General features: G+C 59.7%; 1 non-coding gene across 1 annotated transcript; it reads left to right on the top strand.

Annotated features, from left to right (window-relative positions):
- The first annotated feature begins 12,020 nt into the window (after positions 1-12,020).
- Positions 12,021-12,139, top strand: LOC131860736 (5S ribosomal RNA). Its single transcript, XR_009359830.1, has one exon. It is a non-coding gene; the product is annotated as a 5S ribosomal RNA (ribosomal RNA).
- The last annotated feature ends 2,861 nt before the right edge of the window (positions 12,140-15,000 follow it).

Below are 15,000 nucleotides of genomic sequence, written 5' to 3'. Positions count from 1 at the left end.
AGGAAATCGATCAGCCCTCACAATGGCCCAAGGCCAGAGATCGGACTGCTACGATTTACCCCAACAATCATCGTGCCACTCTTCGCAGAGAGGTGATAGACGCCAACGAGCCCGCGCATAGCAATCGAGGTGTAAAAAGGGCGTTGAAGGCAGGAAGCCTGGACGAAAGAGGCTACGAGGTCACCTCGAAGCGGTCTAAGAATCGGGCGCACTTGGGGCGACTACCAGTGCCAACCCCTTATCCCGCGGTGCGTCCGACACACAGAAATTTCCAAGGCGGCCAAGGAGCCTCCCCGCATAGCAATCGGGGTGTGAGGTTACGGATGCAGCATTGATAGCAATCGAGGTGTGAGGCGAAGGATGCAGAAGTGAGAGCCGAGGGATGTAGCAGAGATAGCAATCGGGGTGTGTGATGCAGAAGAGATAGCAATCGAGGTGTGCGGTGGGAAGGGCCCAGCAGCCAGAATGCATGAAGCGACGGATGAAGCAGTGATGACAACCGGGCTGTGAGGAGAGGAGGGATGCAGCCAAGAAAGCAATCAGGGCTCGAGGCAAGGGATGCATCAAGGATAGCAATCATGTTGTGAGGCGAGATTCCAAAGGCTAAACGTGAGAGGCTGCAGGGTCGACTCAGAGAGGTCTATGCATGTGAGAGGCTAAAAGCAAGGTCGACTCGGAGCGGTCTATGCATCGGGCGCGCTTGGGGCGACTACCAGTGCCAACCCCTTATCCCGCGACGCGTCCGACAAAGAGAACATTCCAAGGCGGCAGAGGAGGTTACCAGCCGAAGGATGCAGTAGCAATAACAGGTATAGTTCCGCGGCGGCCGAGAAGACTCACCGCATAGGAATCGGGATGCGAGGCGAGGGATGCGGCGGGAAGGCCCCGACGGCTAAACGGAAGAGGCTGCAGGGCCGCCTCGGAATGGTCCAAGCATCGGATGCGATTGGGACGACTACCAGTGCCAACCCCTTATCCCGCGATGCGTCCGATACACAGATAGTTCCAAGGCGGCCGAGGAGCCTCACCGCATATCAATCGGGGTGCGAGGCGAGGGATGGGGCGGGAAGGCCCCAACGGCTAGATGGAAGAGGCTTCAGGGCCACCTCGGAATGGTCCAAGCATCGGACGCGCTTGGGGCGACTGCCAGTGCCAACCCCTTATCCCGCGATGCGTCCGATACACAGATGGTTCCAAGGCGGCCGAGGAGCCTCACCGCATAGCAATCGGGGGTGCGAGGCGAGGGATGGGGCGGGAAGGCCCCAACGGCTAGACGGAAGAGGCTTCAGGGCCGCCTAGGAATGGTCCAAGCATCGGACACGCTTGGGGCGACTACCAGTGACAGCCCCCTATCCCGCGATGCGTTCGATACGAAGATGGTTCCAAGGCGGCCGAGGAGCCTCACCGCATAGCAATCGGGGTGCGAGGTGGGGGATGCGGCGAGATGGCCCCAACGGCTAGACGGAAGAGGCCACAGGGCCGCGTCGGAATAGTCCAAGCATCGGACGCGCTTGGGGCGACTACCAGTGACAACCCCTTATCCCGCGATGCGTCCGATACGAAGATAGTTCCAAGGCGGCCGAGGAGCCTCACCGCATAGCAATCGGGGTGCGAGGTGGGGGATGCGGCGAGATGGCCCCAACGGCTAGACGGAAGAGGTTGCAGGGCCGCCTCGGAATAGTCCAAGCATCGGACGCGCTTGGGGCGACTACCAGTGACAACCCCTTATCCCGCGATGCGTCCGATACGAAGATAGTTCCAAGGCGGCCGAAGAGCCTCACCGCATAGCAATCGGGGTGCGAGGTGGGGGATGCGGCGAGATGGCCCCCACGGCTAGACGGAAGAGGCCACAGGGCCGCCTCGAAATAGTCCAAGCATCGGACGCGCTTGGGGCGACTACCAGTGACAACCCCTTATCCCGCGATGCGTCCGATACGAAGATAGTTCCCAGGCGGCCGAGGAGCCTCACCGCATAGCAATCGGGGTGCGAGGCGAGGGATGCGGCGAGATGGCCCCAAAGGCTAGACGGAAGAGGCTGCAGGGCTGCCTCGGAATAGTCCAAGCATCGGACGCGCTTGGGGCGACTACCACTGCCAACCCCTTATCCCGCGATGCGTCTGATACACAGATAGTTCCGAGGCGGCCGAGGAGGTGGGGGATGCGGCGAGATGGCCCCAACGGCTAGACGGAAGAGGCTGCAGGGCCGCCTCGGAATAGTCCAAGCATCGGACGCGCTTGGGGCGACTACCAGTGACAACCCCTTATCCCGCGATGCGTCCGATACACAGATAGTTCCGAGGCGGCCAAGGAGCCTCACCGCATAGCAATCGTGGTGCGAGGTGGGGGATGCGGCGAGATGGCCCCAACGGCTAGACGGAAGAGGCTGCAGGGCCGCCTCGGAATGGTCCAAGCATCGGATGCGCTTGGGGCGACTACCACTGCCAACCCCTTATCCCGCGATGCGTCCGATACACAGATAGTTCCAAGGCGGCCGAGGAGCCTCACAGCATAGCAATCAGGGTGCGAGGCGAGGGATGCGGCGAGAAAGCCCCAACGGCTAGAGGGAAGAGGCTTCAGGTCCGCCTCGGAATGGTCCAAGCATCGGACGCGCTTGGGGCGACTACCAATGACAACCCCTTATCCCGCGACGCGTCCGATACACAGATAGTTCCAAGGCGGCCGAGGAGCCTCACCGCATAGCAATCGGGGTGCGAGGCGAGGGATGCGGCGAGAAGGAACCAACGGCTACACGGAAGAGGCTTCGGGGCCGCCTCGGAATGGTCCAAGCATCGGACGCGCTTGGGGCGACTACCAGTGACAACCCCTTATCCCGCGACGCGTCCGATACACAGATAGTTCCAAGGCGGCCGAGGAGCCTCACCGCATAGCAATCGGGGTGCGAGGCGAGGGATGCGGCGAGAAGGACCCAACGGCTAGACGGAAGAGGCTTCGGGGCCGCCTCGGAATGGTCCAAGCATCGGACGCGCTTGGGGCGACTACCAGTGACAACCCCTTATCCCGCGACGCGTCCGATACACAGATAGTTCCAAGGCGACCGAGGAGCCTCACCGCATAGCAATCGGGGTGCGAGGCGAGGGATGCGGCGAGAAGGACCCAACGGCTAGACGGAAGAGGCTTCGGGTCCGCCTCGGAATGGTCCAAGCATCGGACGCGCTTGGGGCGACTACCAGTGACAACCCCTTATCCCGCGACGCGTCCGATACACAGATAGTTCCAAGGCGGCCGAGGAGCCTCACCGCATAGCAATCGGGGTGCGAGGCGAGGGATGCGGCGAGAAGGACCCAACGGCTAGACGGAAGAGGCTTCGGGTCCGCCTCGGAATGGTCCAAGCATCGGACGCGCTTGGGGCGACTACCAGTGACAACCCCTTATCCCGCGACGCGTCCGATACACAGATAGTTCCAAGGCGGCCGAGGAGCCTCACCGCATAGCAATCGGGGTGCGAGGCGAGGGATGCGGCGAGAAGGACCCAACGGCTAGACGGAAGAGGCTTCGGGTCCGCCTCGGAATGGTCCAAGCATCGGACGCGCTTGGGGCGACTACCAGTGACAACCCCTTATCCCGCGACGCGTCCGATACACAGATAGTTCCAAGGCGGCCGAGGAGCCTCACCGCATAGCAATCGGGGTGCGAGGCGAGGGATGCGGCGAGAAGGACCCAACGGCTAGACGGAAGAGGCTTCGGGGCCGCCTCGGAATGGTCCAAGCATCGGACGCGCTTGGGGCGACTACCAGTGACAACCCCTTATCCCGCGACGCGTCCGATACATAGATAGTTCCGAGGCGGCAGAGGAGCCTCACCGCATAGCAATCGGGGTGCGAGGCGAAGGATGCGGCGAGAAGGACCCAACGACTAGACGGAAGAGGCTTCGGGTCCGCCTCGGAATGGTCCAAGCATCGGACGCGCTTGGGGCGACTACCAGTGACAACCCCTTATCCCGCGACGCGTCCGATACACAGATAGTTCCAAGGCGGCCGAGGAGCCTCACCGCATAGCAATCGGGGTGCGAGACGAGGGATGCGGCGAGAAGGACCCAACGGCTAGACGGAAGAGGCTTCAGGGCCGCCTCGGAATGGTCCAAGCATCGAACGCGCTTGGGGCGACTACCAGTGACAACCCCTTATCCCGCGACGCGTCCGATACACAGATAGTTCCGAGGCGGCCGAGGAGCCTCACCGCATAGCAATCGGGGTGCGAGGCGAGGGATGCGGCGAGAAGGACCCAACAGCTAGACGGAAGAGGCTTCAGGGCCGCCTCGGAATGGTCCAAGCATCGGACGCGCTTGGGGCGACTACCAGTGACAACCCCTTATCCCGCGACGCGTCCGATACACAGATAGTTCCGAGGCGGCCGAGGAGCCTCACCGCATAGCAATCGGGGTGCGAGGCGAGGGATGCGGCGAGAAGGACCCAACGGCTAGACGGAAGAGGCTTCAGGGCCGCCTCGGAATGGTCCAAGCATCGGACGCGCTTGGGGCGACTACCAGTGACAACCCCTTATCCCGCGACGCGTCCGATACACAGATAGTTCCGAGGCGGCCGAGGAGCCTCACCGCATAGCAATCGGGGTGCGAGGCGAGGGATGCGGCGAGAAGGACCCAACGGCTAGACGGAAGAGGCTTCAGGGCCGCCTCGGAATGGTCCAAGCATCGGACGCGCTTGGGGCGACTACCAGTGACAACCCCTTATCCCGCGACGCGTCCGATACACAGATAGTTCCGAGGCGGCCGAGGAGCCTCACCGCATAGCAATCGGGGTGCGAGGCGAGGGATGTGGCGAGAAGGACCCAACGGCTAGACGGAAGAGGCTTCAGGGCCGCCTCGGAATGGTCCAAGCATCGGACGCGCTTGGGGCGACTACCGTTGCCAACCCCTTATCCCGCGATGCGTCTGATACACAGATAGTTCCGAGGCGGCCGAGGAGCCTCACCGCATAGCAATCGGGTTGCGAGGCAGATTATTGGGAAGGGAACCCCCTGGGATGCGGCTCAAGCAGTGCCCAAAGGGACTGGAATGCGGAATCACATCGAGAGACCCAAATGCTATACGAGGGCTCAAATCGAATTATCGATTTGGCCACGACATGGACGCATCGGAACGACTACCTTTGCCGAACCACTCGCAATTGCATCCATACCGAAACCAATAGACATTTCCGTTAGAGCCCTCGCATAGCATTCGGGAATCTCGCATGCCCCTCTAAATCGACCAATGCTGGCGCTCAATGAAAATCCGAGCGCTACCACCGTTCGAGCGCCAGCATTGGTCGAGTTAGAGGGGCACGGGGGAGAATGCTCCAGTCAACACCTCCCCTATATAAGTTATTTGTCCGATTCTCGCACAACCGTAGTCTGCCTCGTCGAATCAAACAACGGTCCCAGATTCCGACTTCCGTTCCGTAGAGACCCAAAAGCTAGATGGAGGCTCGCAAGAAAGAGTGTCGGCGCATAGCAATCGGGTTTCTCGAACGTTTAGGGACCGAGCTCACTTGCGGATAGGGCAAAATCCGCCAAGCAACCCAAAAGCTAGACGGGGGCTCGAATCGAATCGCCTAGGCGGCCACAACAACGACGTGTTGGATCGACTACCAGTGCCAAACCATTCAGCAAGACTAGTCTGTGTCGAGGCCGGATAGAGATTCTCAGAGAGCGCCCGCATAGCATTTAGGAGACCTGCCGCGTCCCTCACACTCGACAAATGGTGGTGCACGTTTATAAATCCGAGCGATCCCAACCCTTTCAAGCACCAACATCGGTCGAGATAGAGGGGCACGGAGGGGGCTGCGTGAGACAACACAGTCCCCTATATAAGTTATTTGTCCGATTCTCACACATCCGAAGAATGGTCATCAAATCGGACAACAGCCCAAACTTCCGACTTCCGTCCCAGAAAGCCCAAGAGCTATCTAAAACGTTCATGGCCGGAACTCGATCGCGGCTATACCAGTCCGCCAAGCAACCCAAAAGCTAGACTGGAGCTCTAGTCGAATCACCTCTGTGGCCATTGCAAGGACGTGTTGGAGCGACTACCATTGCCGAACCATTCCGCAGGTCGAGTCCATACCAAGGCCACATAGAGATTCACGATGAGCTCCTGCATAGCAATCAGGAGACTTGCCGTGTCCATCACAATCGATAAATCCTGGTGCAAGATTTTTGCATCCGAGCGCTCCAACCAGTCGAGCACCAGCATCAATCGACATAAACGGGCACGGGGGGAGGATGCTCGAGAACACTACCTCCCCTATATAAGTTATTTGTCCGATTCTCAAGCAGCCGAAGTCTGGTCATCGAATCGGGTCAAAGACCACAACTTCCGACTTTACCCACAATGCAAGTCATCGAATCGAACATCGGCCCCCGAGTCGGACTCCATGCGTATGTCAGGTCATCGGACCCAAATTCCGCCTTCCTGCGCATGGCGGGCCATCAATATCAACTCGGTCATCGGACCCAAACTCCGCCTTTTTGCGTATGGCACGCCTTCAAATCGGTCATCGGACCCAAATTCCGCCTTCCTGTGCATGGCGGGCCATCAACATCAACTCGGTCATCGGACCCAAATTCCGCCTTTCTGCGCATGGCACGCCATCAACTCGGTCATCGGACCCAAATTCCGCCTTCCTGCGCATGGCAGGTCATCGGACACAAATTCAGACCTCGCCAATATGCCTACGTATCGAATCGGTCATCGGACCCAACTTCCGACTTCATCCATACTGTAGGGTCTTTGAGGTTGGCGCGGTGCGCTCAACCCAGGGAGTCGACCCATCGAAGCATACACCTCCCCTATATAAGCTATTTGTCCGATTCCCACACCTGTGTAGTTTGCACCTCTGACCAGGACATCGACCCCAACTTCCGAACTCGACTGCAACGACGGCACCAGCGCCTTGGTGCGCACCTTGCGACGCACAGTCCCAACATTCGCCTTCCTGCACATGGCAGGTCATCGGACCCAAATTCCGACCTCGCGAGTATGCCTACATATCGAATCGGTCATCGGACCCAACTTCCGACTTCATCCATACCGTAGGGTCTTTGAGGTTGGCGCGGTGCGCTCAACCCGGGGAGTCGACCCAACGAAGCATACACCTCCCCTATATAAGCTATTTGTCCGATTCCCACACCTGTGTAGTTTGCACCTCCGATCAGGACATCGACCCCAACTTCCGAACTCGCCTCCAACGACCGAACCAGCGCCTTGGTGCGCACCTTGCAACGCACAGTGCCAACATTCGCCTTCCTGCACGTGGCAGGTCATCGGACCCAAATTCCGACCTCGCGAGTATGCCTACATATCGAATCGGTCATCGGACCCAACTTCCGACTTCATCCATACCGTAGGGTCTTTGAGGTTGGCGCGGTGCGCTCAACCCGGGGAGTCAACCCAACGAAGCATACACCTCCCCTATATAAGCTATTTGTCCGATTCCCACACCTGTGTAGCTTGCACCTCCGATCAGGACATCGACCCCAACTTCCGAACTCGACTAAAAAGACCGCACCAGCGCCTTGGTGTGCACCTTGCAACGCACAGTGCCAACATTCGCCTTCCTGCACATGGCAGGTCATCGGACCCAAATTCCGACCTCATGAGCATACCTACTAATCGAATCGGTCATCGGACCCAACTTCCGACTTCATCCATACCGTAGGGTCTTTGAGGTTGGCGCGGTGCGCTCAACCTGGGGAGTCGACCCATCGAAGCATACACCTCCCCTATATAAGCTATTTGTCCGATTCCGACACCTGTGTAGTTTGCACCTCCGCTCAGGACATCGACCCCAACTTCCGAACTCGCCTGCAACGACCGAACCAGCGCCTTGGTGCGCACCAAAAGTGCGCACTTTTGGAGGGCACTTTTGTGCGCTCCAAAGGTGCGCACTTTTGGAAGGCACTTTTCTGCGCTCCAAAGGTGCGCACTTTTGGAGGGCACTTTTTGGAGGGCACTTTTCTGCGCTCCAAAGGTGCGCACTTTTGGAGGGCACTTTTTGGAGGGCACTTTTCTGCGCTCCAAAGGTGCGCACTTTTGGAGGGCACTTTTTGGAGGGCACTTTTCTGCGCTCCAAAGGTGCGCACTTTTGGAGGGCACTTTTTGGAGGGCACTTTTCTGCGCTCCAAAGGTGCGCACTTTTGGAGGGCACTTTTTGGAGGGCACTTTTCTGCGCTCCAAAGGTGCGCACTTTTGGAGGGCACTTTTTGGAGGGCACTTTTCTGCGCTCCAAAGGTGCGCACTTTTGGAGGGCACTTTTGTGCACTCCAAAGGTGCGCACTTTTGGAGGGCACTTTTCCTGCGCTCCAAAGGTGCACACCTAGGTGAGCACCTTCGACCACACCTTGTAGCACACCAAACTCTGACTTTCGACTTCATCCGCAATGCAGGGTCTTTGAGGTTGGCGCAATGCGCACAACCAGGGGAGTCGACCCATCAAACCCAACACCTCCCCTATATAAGCTATTTGTCTGATTCTCATACATGCGTAGCCTGCAGGAGCAATTAGGACATCGACCCCAACTTTCGGCTTCTAAACGAAAACAAGGTCTTTGAGGTTGGTGTAATGCGAACAACTAGGGGAGTCAACCCATCAAACCCAACACCTCCCCTATATAAGCTATTTGTCTGATTCTCATACATGTGTAGTCTACAGGAGCAATTAGGACATCGACCCCAACTTTTGACTTCTTAACGAAAACAAGGTCTTTGAGGTTGACGTAATGCGCACAACCAGGGGAGTCGACCCATCAAACCCAACACCTCCCCTATATAAGCTATTTGTCCGATTCTCATACATGTGTAGCCTGCAGGAGCCATTAGGACATTGACCCCAACTTTTGACTTCTTAACGAAAACAAGGTCTTTGAGGTTGGCGTAATGCGCACAACCAAGGGAGTTGACCCATCAAACCCAACACCTCCCCTATATAAGCTATTTGTCTGATTCTCATACATGTGTAGCCTGCAACAACGATTAGGACATCCACCCCAACTTCTGAATTCGTCTGCGTTGACCGCACCAAAGGTGCACGCCTTGGTGCTCACCAAAATCCGACTTCCGACTTCTTCTGCTATGCGGGGTCTTTGAGGTTGGCGCAGTGCGCACAACCAGGGGAGTCAACCCACCGAATGCAACACCTCCCCTATATAAGCTATTTGTCTGATTCTCATACATGCGTAGACTGCAGCAATGATTAGGACATCCACCCCAACTTTTGACTTCTTAAACAAGACAGGGTCTTTGAAGTTGGTGCAGTGCACACAACCAGGGGAGTCGACCCATCAAACGCAACACCTCCCCTATATAAAGCTATTTGTCCGATTCTCATACGTGTAGTCTGCAGCAGCGATTAGGACATCGACCCCAACTTCCGAATTCGTTTGCATTGACCGCACCAAAGGTGCACGCCTTGGTGTGCACCCTGGAGTGCACTTTGGTGCTCACCTCGGTGCACACTTTGGTGTGCACCAAAGGTGCGCACCTTGGAGCGCACCAAAGGTGTACACTTTGGAGCGCACCACATAGGGTCTTTGAGAGGTTGGCGCAGTGCGCACACCAAGGTGGGTGTTGAGGTGCGTGCCGAGGTGGGTGGGTGCTAGGGTGCGCTCCATGGTGGGTGCCAGGGTGGGTGCGTGCTAGGGTGGATTCCAAAGAGGGTCATAGGGTGGGTGCCAAGGTGGGTTGGTGATATAGTGGGTTCAAAGGTGGGTACTAGGGTGGGTTCCAAGGTGGGTCACAAGTTGGGTGCCAGGATGCGTGGGTGTTAGGTTGGGTGCCAAGGTGGGCTCCTGCATGGGTGGGTGCTAGGGTGGGTTTCAAGGTGGACGCGAGGGCGGGTGCCAAGGTGGGTAACAAGTTGGGTGTTAGGATGGGTGAGTGCTAGAGTGGGTGCCAAGGTGGGTGGGTGCTAAGGTGGATGCCAAGGTGGTTCACAGGGTGGGTGGGTTCTAGGGTGAGTTCCAAGGTGGGTCACAGGTTCAGTGCTAGGGTGGGTGTCAAGGCGGGTGTCGAGGTGCCTGGGTGCTAGGGTGTGGATGCCAATGTGGGTCATAGGGTGGGTACTAGGGTGGGCTGCAATGTGGGTGCCAAGGTGGGTAACATGCTCGGTGGGTTCTAAATTGGGTGCCAGGGTGGGTGTGCACCCACCTTGCCCGAGGTGGGTGCCAAGGTGCCAGTGTGGGTGGGTGCTAAGGTGGATGCCAAGGTGGGTGAGAAGGTGGGTGATAGGTTGAGTGGTAGGATGGGTGGGTGCCAAGATGGGTCACAGGGTGGGTGCAAGGGTGGGTAGGTGCTAGGGTTGGTGTCAGGGTGGGTGGGTGCTAGGTTGGGTTCCAAGGTGGGTGCGAGGGTGAGTGTCAAGGTGGGTCACAGGTTAGGTGCTAGGATGGGTGAGTGCTAGGGTGCAAAGGTGCCAGGGTGGGTGCTAGGATGGGTCGATGCTAGGGTGAGTGGCAAGGTGGGTCCACAAGTGTCAAGGTGGGTGCCGAGGTGGGTGCCAAGTCGGCGACTGCTATGGTGGATGCCAAGGTGGGTCACGGGGTGGGTGCCAAGTTGCTAGGTTGGGTTCCAAGGTGGGTGCCAACGTGGGTGCTAGGGTGCGTGGGTTAAAGGGTGTGTCACAACGTGGGTGCCAGGATGGGTGCGCACCCACACTGGCCAAGACGGGTGCGGGTGCAAGGTTGGGTTCCAAGCCCGGTCACAGGCTGGGTGCTAGGATGGGTGGGTGCCAAGGTGGGCACCAGGGTGGGTGCACCCACCCTGGCCAAGGTGGGTCACGGGGTGGGTCCTAGGGTGGGTAACGGGGTGGGTACTAAGGTGCGTGCCAAGGTGGGTCATAGGGTGGGTGCCAAGGTGGGCACCAGGGTGGGTGTGCACCAACCCTAGCCAGGGTAGGTCACGGGGTGGTTGTCGGGGTGGGCGTCAAGGAGCCAAGGTGGGTGGCAAGTAGCCAAGTTGCGTGCCAAGGTGGGTGTCGGGGTGGGTGCCAAGGATCCAAGGTGGGTGCCAAGGAACCAAGGTGGGTGTCTGGGTGGGTGCCGAGGTGGGAGCCAGGGTGGGTCCCAAGGTGAGTGCAAAGGTGGGTGCCAGGGTCAAGGTGAGTGCCAATGTGGGTTCCAAGGTGCCAGGGTCAGGGTGAGTGCCAATGTGGGTTCAAAGGTGCTAAGTTGGGTGCGAGGTTGGGTGCGAGGGTGGGTGGGTGCCAAGGTGTGCTAGGTGGAAGCCCGGGTGGGTCGGCATCCCATGGGTGTCGAGTTGGGTGCCTGATGGGTGCTTCTTGTCAAGTTTTAGTCGTCGGGACTCATTTCGAGCCTTAGAGGTCGTTTCTTGTCCGGTTGCCCTGTCTTCGACCTGGGAACCCAATTTTGGTCCTCGGGTCCCATTTTTTTTTGTCTCGCATCCCACTTTTGGCCTGTGGCCTTTTCGGGGTCGATTCTCGTTTTGGGCATCAGAGCATGTTTCTTCTCCTAAAACCCAATATTTGTTTATTAAGTCTCGGAACACATTTTTGTTCTCGTGGACCCATCATGGGTCTTGGAACGCATTTGTGGTCCTTGGGTCCCATTTTGCATCCCGAAACTTGTGTTTTGGTGCTTGATCCCTATTTTGGGTGCCCACCTTGCACCAAGTGCGCACCCGGGGCAAACCGAGCGCCTTGGTGCACCGGGGCAAGATCGAGCGTGCACCCGAGGCGCCCCGAACATGCACCAAGGTGCACTCGGCCCACATGTGAGCGCAGGTCGTTGCGCCCGAGGTGGTGTGTGGGCACCGCGTTGCAGACGGGACACTGCACGCACACGACGCCCCCTCCAGGTGCACGCACGTAGGCCGGGCCGGGTGCACACCCGACGCCCTAGCAAGGTGCGCGCACCCGGGCAGGGCTCACACTTGGCGAACGGGGCGCACTTCGCGAGGGAGGGTGTGCACCTCGACGGGGGTGGGTGGCCGGGGTGGATTCGCACGTGGGTCGCGGTTTGCTAAGTACACACTGCGACAAGCTCATAACGGGTGCGATCATACCAGCGTTAGTGCACCGGATCCCATCAGAACTCCGCAGTTAAGCGCGCTTGGGCCGGAGTAGTACTGGGATGGGTGACCTCCCGGGAAGTCCCGGTGTTGCACCCTTTTTTAGTTTTTCGCCGGGCGTCGCAATGCTATTTGAATAAACCTTTTGCCCGTTTGCGTTCTCGTCGGGGCCGGGCCGGGCCGGGGTGCGCTGCCCGCACTACCGCGCGCGCGGGGGCGACACCGAGCGCGCACCCGAGGCGCCCCGAGCACACAGGCCACGGTGCAACCCGGGCGTTGTGCGCGCACCCCGGTGCGCCCGAGGTGCTGCGCGCGCACCCAGGTGAAATCGGTGTGCACCTCGGCCAGTGCGCGCTCGGTCGAGTCGCGCACGTTGGCCAAGGTGCACGGTGATGTTTCTTACTCTAAGGTTCCGCACCAGACGCCCGGGACAGGTGAGCGAAGCTGGGCGGGGCCGGGTGCGCGGCCGGGGCAGGTGCACGCAGCTGGAGAGAGCTTTGGAGCACACTTCGGAGCGCACCAATGATGCGCTCCATTCAAAAGTTTCCTGAAAAGGCAAAAAAAGTTGAGATTATAGAATTTCCCACTTGAGAGATTGTAAAAAAAAAAAATTTAAAATGAAGGAAACGCGGGTGCCAAGGTGTGCGCGCCCGGGTGCGCAGCCCAGCCAAGGTGTGCGCACCAAGGCGCCCACCCTGGCGAAGGTGCACGCAAGGTGCGCACTCGAGGCAAACCGGACAATTAACCCAACTTTCGACTTCGCGCGCACCTGCGCACCTTGGAGCGCACTTCGGAGCGCTCCTTGGTGCGCACCAATCTTGGGCACCTCGGAGTGCACCATGGCGCCCACCAAGGTGCGCACCCGGGGCAAACCGAGCTCCGACTTCGTGCGCACCTTGGAGCGCACGAAAGGTGCGCACCATGGCGCCCACCAAGGTGCGCAGCCCAGCCAAGGCGTGCGCATCAAGGTGCGCACCCTGGCGAAGGTGCGCACCCGGGGCAAACCGAGCTCCGACTTCGTGCGCACCTTGGAGCGCACAAAAGGTGCACAACCCAGCCAAGGTGTGCGCACCCCGGTCAAACCGAGCTCCGAATCGTGCGCACCAGAGGTGCACGCCATCGTGCGCACCTTGGAGCACACTTCGGAGCCCTCCTTGGTGCGCGCCGATGTTGCGCACCTCGGAGCGCACCCGGGGAAAACAATGCAATTAACCCGACTTTCGACTTCGTGGGCACCTCGGAGCGCTCTCGGGTTCGCACCTCGGAGCACACCGAGGTGCGCACCTTTGATGCGCTGCCTTCACCAATTTCCAGAAAAGGCAAGAAAACATTGAGAAGGTGTGCGCACCGAGGTGCCCACCCTGGCGAAGGTGCACGCGAGGTGCGCACCCGGGGCAAACCGGGCTCCGACTTCGTGCACGCCGCACCTTGGAGCACACTTCGGAGCGCTCCTTGGTGCGCACCAGGGCGCGCAACCCAGCCGAGGTGCCCACCCCGGCGAAGGTGCACGCGAGGTGCGCACCCGGGGCAAACCGGGCTCCGACTTCGTGCACGCCATGGTGCCCACCGCGGCGAAGGTGCACGCGAGGTGCGCACCCGGGGCAAACCGGGCTCCGACTTCGTGCACGCCGCACCTTGGAGCACACTTCGGAGCGCTCCTTGGTGCGCACCATGGTGCCCACCAGGGCGCGCAACCCCGCCGAAGGTGCACGCGAGGTGCGCACCCGGGGCAAACCGGGCTCCGACTTCGTGCACGCCGCACCTTGGAGCACACTTCGGAGCGCTCCTTGGTGCGCACCATGGTGCCCACCAGGGCGCGCAACCCCGCCGAAGGTGCACGCGAGGTGCGCACCCGGGGCAAACCGGGCTCCGACTTCGTGCACGCCATGGTGCGCACCGCGGCGAAGGTGCGCACCCGGGGCAAACCGGGCTCCGACTTCGTGCACGCCGCACCTTGGAGCACACTTCGGAGCGCTCCTTGGTGCGCACCAGGGCGCGCAACCCAGCCGAGGTGCCCACCCCGGCGAAGGTGCACGCGAGGTGCGTACCCGGGGCAAACCGGGCTCCGACTTCGTGCACGCCGCACCTTGGAGCACACTTCGGAGCGCTCCTTGGTGCGCACCATGGTGCCCACCAGGCCGCGCAACCCAGCCAAGGTGTGCGCACCAAGGTGCACGCGAGGTGCGCACCCGGGGCAAACCGGGGTCCGACTTCGTGCACGCCGCACCTTGGAGCACACATCGGGGCGCTCCCGGGTTCGCACCGGCGTTGCGCACCGTGGTGGGCACCTCGGAGCACACCAAGGTGGGCAGCGAGGTGCGCACCTTTGATGCGATGCCTTCACTAATTTCCATAAAAGGCAAAAAAAAAACGAGATTTTAAAATTTCCGTTTTGAAAGATAGTGAGAAAAAGGGAATGCTGGTGCCATCTTGAGCCCGCCCTGGTGCGCAGCCCAGCCAAGGTGTGCGCACCAAGGTGCCCACCCTGGCGAAGGTGCGCGCCCGGGCAATTAACCCAACTTCCAACTTCGCGCGCGCCAGGGTGGGAGCGCACCCAACAACCGGGCCTGGGAAGAGCCAATGCGAGAAACCCCACCAAACGCTCTGACAAAAAAAGAGGGGGCGCTCCAGTAACCCCGCTTCGGAGCGCACCCTGGGCAAACCCAGCCAAGGTGCCCACCCCGGCCAAGGTGCAGGCGAGGTGCGCACCCGGGGCAAACCGGGCTCCGACAACGTGCACGCCGCACCTTGGAGCACACTTCGTAGCGCTCCCGGGTGCGCACCTCAGAGCACACCAAGGTGGGCAGCGAGGTGCGCACCTTTGATGCGCTGCCTTCACTAATTTCCAGAAAAGGCAAAAAAAAAAGGAGATTTTAAAATTTCCGTTTTGAAAGATAGTGAAAAAAACGGAACGCGCGTGCCATCTTGAGCCCGCCCTGGTGCGCAGCCCAGGTAAGGTG

The sequence above is a fragment of the Cryptomeria japonica genome, unplaced genomic scaffold (assembly GCF_030272615.1).
Source record: "Cryptomeria japonica unplaced genomic scaffold, Sugi_1.0 HiC_scaffold_15, whole genome shotgun sequence".
Taxonomy (NCBI): Eukaryota; Viridiplantae; Streptophyta; class Pinopsida; order Cupressales; family Cupressaceae; genus Cryptomeria; species Cryptomeria japonica.
The sequence above is the reverse complement of the archived record's forward strand: the minus strand, read 5'-3'. Positions and strand labels throughout refer to the sequence as shown.